This window comes from Equus przewalskii, chromosome 14 (genome assembly GCF_037783145.1).
Source record: "Equus przewalskii isolate Varuska chromosome 14, EquPr2, whole genome shotgun sequence".
In the NCBI taxonomy this organism is placed as follows: Eukaryota; Metazoa; Chordata; class Mammalia; order Perissodactyla; family Equidae; genus Equus; species Equus przewalskii.
In genome coordinates, this window is record NC_091844.1 from 913,484 (window position 1) to 919,760 (window position 6,277).

The 6,277-nt window shown below is 52.0% G+C and overlaps 1 long non-coding RNA gene across 1 annotated transcript; it reads left to right on the forward strand.

Annotated features, from left to right (window-relative positions):
• Nucleotides 1–545: 545 nt before the first annotated feature.
• On the forward strand, nt 546–5,571 carry LOC139075667 (uncharacterized). The gene is made up of 2 exons (XR_011526271.1): nt 546–748; nt 2,937–5,571. It is a non-coding gene; the product is annotated as an uncharacterized lncRNA (long non-coding RNA).
• The last annotated feature ends 706 nt before the right edge of the window (nt 5,572–6,277 follow it).

A 6,277-nucleotide genomic window follows, 5' to 3' on the forward strand; every position in this document is an offset into this window, starting at 1 on the left:
ATAGAATCACTGTAGCATTACATGGGATCAAGCTTCTAAGTCAGCGCTTGGCACTTAGAACTCATGTTGTCTCTTCTCTTATAAACTCACTTGTGCATACCCAGAAACCAACCCAACCACCTTGAATGGATATGATGGCTGGAGCTGGGGCAGCCATTTTGTAGCCAGGCAGCAACAAGTATGAGGATAAGACCAAAAGAATTACAGTTAACAGTTATCACTCAACCCCTGAACCAAAGCCACAGCTTAGCCTTATGTGAGAAAAAAAAATTCTATTTATTAAAGGCACTAAGCTGGTTTTTCAGTTACTTCCAGTTACCCCTTTTAGCCAGCCTACTCTAACTCAAGGCACTAACTGGATATGATTTGTCACAAGTTGCATCTTCATTTACGAAAGAAAATCAGTTACAAGTTTGTAGTACCTGTGTGGGGGTGTGTGTGTACTCAGGGGCCTGCAGGAAAATTCAAGCTGTTTGTTCACAAGCCGGTTCTGTGCCTCGTTATTGCGCAAGACTCCTCGGGAGTTTCTCCCTTGCGCACGTGGGGGGAGCAGGAGCAGGTGTTTCTGGTGGGAGAGCAGCATGTTGGGGCCTCTGCTACATTTCCTTTCCATGCAGTCACTTCCTAAGCTGAAGAGAGGCTCCTAGCTGGCTGAAGGAGAGGCGCGGCAAAGGCCAGGGTCACAGGTGTGAGCCCCACAGTGTCAAGATGCCCCGGGGACACCTGAAGAAGGGGAAGGAAAATCCAGGTACAGTGCGTCAGTGAGGGAGGGGGCCAGGAAATACTCAAAGGGTCGACCTGCAATTTGAAGCAGGATCAGAAGGGGGAGGGTGGCTCACACTCTGGCACCCCAGCCCCTGGGGATATACAAGCACAGTTGGAAGACCTCCAGCTCTCACTCAGATCCGGGGCCCGGCTAGCGCCGTGGAGGGGAGGACTGTGGCAGCGCAGGCCCGGGGAAGCAGGGAAGACAGATGGCGGCTCTCAGGTCGGCATGTGGGGGTGGGAGCTGCACACTCGGGCACGTGGGCAGAGGGGAAGGGGCTGCGGAGGAGGAAGGAGTAGGGAGATGTGGGAGGCAGCCCCGCACCCAGGGGCCCCTCTGCATGCTCTCCCTCCCCCGCGTGCGGCCTGGCACAGCACAGCGTGGGTGGGTGGGCTGCCAGGGGCTGGCAGGAGCTCTGTCTGCACAGGTGGTCGCCCTGAGGCAGACAGATGCAAGGGGCTGCCAGCACCCTCCCCTGCACCATCCCAGCACCCCGGGGTCCAAAAGCTTCCGAATTTCTTTCCTGGGATACAACAGCAGTCCTGCACTGTGCTCAGCTCCACAAGAGAGGGCAGTGTAGGTAAGGGTTTGCTCACGCCACGCCGGGAGGATGGTGTCAGTGGGACCAGACCGCCAGGTCTAGCCCTAGTCGTCTGTCTGTAAATGGGTCCAATACTTCCAGCTGAGGAGGGGTCGTGGGGGCAGGAGTGGGGGTGTCAGGGAACCTTCCAGGGTGCTGGAAACCTGTCTGATGTGGGTGGTGACTCCCTGGGTGCATATGTATGTGAACCTTCACCCAGCTCTACATATAAGACTGGGCGCTTCACCACGTGTGCAGATAAGGGACAGCCTGACAATCAGTGGAAGAGGGCGCCTCCAGCGCAGTCGAGTTTAAGGGGCCCAGGGCACGTCTCCTCCCCAAGCACATTCACTCGACCCTTGTTACCGCGTCATGGATGCTGGAAACTTTGCTGCCATAAATGCGCACCTTTGGTTGGAAGCTCTGTCTGCGTTTGGTACAGTAGGAAGAGTACTTGTCTCGTATCCCACCCGCACCTCAGAGGGCAGGTGGTCAGGAGTAGAGAGGGACAGCCGATGAACACTGTTCCCACACGTCGACTCTGCCCAGGGTGGGCGGTGTGAGTGAAGAGCTTTGCTCCGCCCTCTGGGAGAGGGAAGGAACAGATCCAGAAGCCAGCCCTCGCCCGGCAGCAGGGCAGGGGCGGGGGCCCTGGCGAGGGAGGGCAGGTTCCAGGACAGCCAGGGCCCAGGGGCGGGGTGGGGGGCGGGGGTGGTTGCGGGGCCCTGCTGCTGGGGGTGTGTAACAGCTCTGGTCCAATCCTGCATGCTGTTTGAATCGACCTGAGAGGAGCTCGCCAGGCCATAAACTCTGGGCTCTGAGGGGAAGTTGGTCGCCCACATTTTGAGAACGCGGATTAACTACTTTTTAATGCCCCAAATTGTATCCCTCCATATAATAGGAGTTGTATCTTTAGCAGAAAATTCACCATGTCCAAAGTCAGAACAAATTGGGGATATTTTTAAATTACTTTGCATTTACCAGCCGTGACTTTACTTGTGTTTGAAAAATCATTCTACGCACGTTTGTGAGGCGATGGCTGCAGTCTACGGCTAACGCACGCCAGTGCCTCCCTCCTGCACAGGCCAGTAGGGGCCCCGGGCAGCATGGAAACCCACCAAAGAAGCAAATGAAACCTGACAGAGAGGGGAAAGACGGCTCTGGAGGAGGGAAAACCAGCAGCAACAGGTGACATAGAGCGGATCCTCCCCTGCTGGACGACGTTCGGCTTCCCTTAGCTTTTGTGTTTACAAACATCCCTAGAATTTCCCAGAAATGTTGCCTTAATGGGGAATTCAGCCTAAGCCTGGGGCCCAGTGTGTACAGGTGTGTGCACAAGGATGCACACACACACCACCCACATCGCACTGCTCTCAGGGTCGGCGCCTGGGCCTGAGCGGTTTACCTCCCAGAGACTCGCTGCTGAGAGAGGTGCCAGGGCAGCTCCGAACTCGGGGCAGGGCGCCGGCTCAGCCCGCCTGCTGTGATGCCGTGAGCCCGCAGAGGGCCGGCTCTGGTCAGGAAGCTGGCGCACTCCCGTGCCGGGGCCTGGGCCCACCTCTCGAGCCTCAGTTTCCTTATCTGTGACAGGAGGCTGGAGTCTCTGCGGCCGCAGCTGTGGTCCTCTGCTTCTGCTGTTTCAAAGCAGATACGAAGAACCTCAGCAGAATCCCTAGAACTCCAAGGAAATTAAGGAAACACAGAAGAAGGAAGACGGAGAATCAGGTAGAACGCTGACAGCCCCTCCCCTCATTTAGGCTTTGAGGAAACAGCTCGGAGGCCTGCTGAGTCCCCCAGCTCTGGGAGGACTGCGACGAGCCCTGTGAGGCCAGAGGAGTGAGCGGCCGGCCCACAGCGCCCGTGAGGACGTGGAGATGCTGACAGCTGCCGTCAGTATCACAGCTGAGAGGAGGCGTGCCCTGGAAACACATGACAACATACATACACGCAGAAGGAGCAGCTGGTGTCTGGGCAGAGGACAAATGGCTTTCTTTACACCTCATTCTTCCTCGAGAGGGAGCGGTGTGAAGCGCCTTCTCACTGGAAGGACATGCTCTACTATAAAACATCAATATTCACTTCCTGGGAGTGCCAGGACTAAGAATGATCTTTTCCTACCTTTTTGGCTTTTTCCAATTTTTCTAAAACGAGCATGTGAATTAACTATGGGTGCATATATTACATTTACGACTGGACCGTTAATCTCAGAGAAATTCATAAAATGTGCGGAAGTTGTTAAAGGCCCAGGAGGAAACCCAGTCCTCCGGCGACGCGGGGACTGAGGCCCAGAGCGGCGCCGTCCCCCTGGCCGTCCCCCCGGCTTTCGTGAGTCTGCCCAGCGAAGCGCTCAGGGAGAGCGGCCTCTGCTCAGGAGGTGCGTCCTAGCTTCTGCTTCCTGGCACGGACGCTGATTTTATCAGTTTTGATTATGTAGAAAATTGAGTGTGATCTACTCACAATGTTCTCCAAAGGCTACAGAGAGATGCAAGCAAGGGAGAGAGAGCAGGCTCGTCGAAGCAGGGCTGGGCGGGGCAGGAGAAGGGCGTCTGTGTCTCCCCTGCAGGGGCTCCCCGTTTAGTAAAACGAGGAAACTGAGTGCCATATCGTGATTGATAAGAAATATATATTTGGTCATTCCGATGATCAAAATACATTTCTCATATTTATTTGGTCTTCATCCACAGTTCCTGGCTTACAGCTCCCAAAACCCTCGGAATTTCCTAAGTGTTGAGCATGGTAGAGGTGCCTTTTGTTACGTTAATGAGGTACTTCTGGACCCCCGTAAGGAAGGGGGCTGGTTGCCAGGAGGACCAACTACCTCGTCATTGTTGTGTTGAACTCCCACCTCCACCTCTGGGGAGGGGAGAGGAGCTGGAGATGGAATCAATTGCCAATGGCTAGTGCTTTAATCAGCCATGCCTATGTAATGAAGCCTCCACAAAAAAACAAAGGGCCTGGGTTCGGAGAGCTTCCGGTTGGTGACCACGTGGAGATGTGGGGAGAGGGGCACTTGGGAGACGGCGTGGAAGCTCTGCGCCCTTTCCCAACACCTTACCCTCTGCGTCTCTTCCATCTGGCTGTTCCAGGGTTGTATCCTTTTATAATAAACCAGTGATCTAGTAAGTAAAGTGTTTTCCTGAGTTCTGTGAGCCCCTCTAGCAAATTAATCGAACCTGAGGAGGGGGTCTTGGGATCTACAGCCGCTTAGTCAGAAGGACAGGTGATAATCTGGGCTTGCAATTGGCATCTGAAGCTGGGGGGGAGGGGGGGAGCGGTGGTCAGTAATGTAGGACTGAGCCCTTAACCTGTAGGATGTGATGCAATCTCCAGGTAGATAGTGTCAGAATTGAGTTGAATTCTTGAAGACCCTGCTGATGTCCAAGAATTGTTTGGTGTTGCGTGGGAAACCCCCGCAACATACACACACACGTTGGAATTGGGTCCAGAACCCTAATTTAGCACGGCCCGTGGAAGCTCAGTCAACATTCAGTTCAGCTTTTCTCTTATTTCAGAGACATTCATGCACCATGTAATCAATCGAGTGCAGAAGCAGACAGGGGAAGGGGCCAAAGCAACAGGTGGATTCAGTTACTAGCTCCGTCCCTTGTTTCTACGGTTTCTGCTTCTAAATACGTGTATTAAATTCTCTGTTTTTAATCAGCTATAACTGTGACAAATAAAAATGCCAAGCAATAGGATATATTGGAGCATATGAGGAAGCCATTTGGTATAAACCTAATTCAGCCTGACTTTGTTTTTTCCAAAAGGGACTGACTGTGGCTATTGAGCACGCATTGCATATCTGCTTAGACATTTCCTATGGCCAGAACAAAGGCCCTTGAGATAAAGGTGCAACTTCCCCCCCACATTAGCATTTCCTTAGGGATAAGCATTTTTCCTTAGGCTAGGAACTGATTGCTGCACTCACCTCTGACCACCCAGCTCACCTGTCACCACTCAGCTCCAGACAACAGACTGCCACCCTGCTGCGTTCACTGAGACAGAAGACCTACCTGCTGTTTCCATCAATTGCTGTGCCGACAGAGCAGTCTCACCACTATTGTAAAAGGGACATTTCAATCCTATGTGAAACATCCTCTCTGGGGGTACATAACCACTCTGTGCACCCCACTTCTTTGGTGCCCTTTCTTCCTTTGGGAAGAAAGGCCCCAGGCCATGGTCCTCAGATTTAAGCTCAGAATAAACCCACCCAAATTTTCATTTATAGATTGGTTATGGATTATTTTCATCTACATCACTCATTTCATCCAAGGGACACTTAATAAGCACCTACTGTCTACCAGGCCTCATGGTAGAGGGCTGCAGGAGACTAGTGTTACCCTCGCTTTCATAGGGCTTAGGGACAAAAAGAACAAACTATTCTGAGAACCAATTATCTTTAGAATACCGTGTTTACAAAGAAGAGTCCTAAACCCTCACAGAGCCAGCTTGGAATTCAGTAGGAAACAGCACAGATCTGTTAACCTGGCTGCAGAGTTGGTGTAGCAGCCAATCACCAGTCAACAAATGCTGTCAATCAGGACAGTGCTCTGGGCTCTGCCCCTGGGACGGAAAAAAAATGCAAAGAATAGAAGCCAAGACCCTAGTTTCAAAGAGGCCACATTCAGTAAATTGTGAGCAACACCATAAGAATTAAATAATCATAACAGATAATACCAGAGCTGTCACAAGGATTACTGCAAAGGCACACCAAAACATCACAGAAGGACACCTAGGAAAATGAAAAGGCAAGACCCAAACTGGAAGAAAATATTAGCCATGCATACATCTGACAAAGAACTGTCCTCATTCCAATCATAAGAAAGCAAGTACCCGATGTTGCCTAGACTTACTGTGGTAAGCATATTACAATAGGTACAAAATGGAATCATTACGTCGTACAGCTGAAACTAATATAATGTTGTATGTCA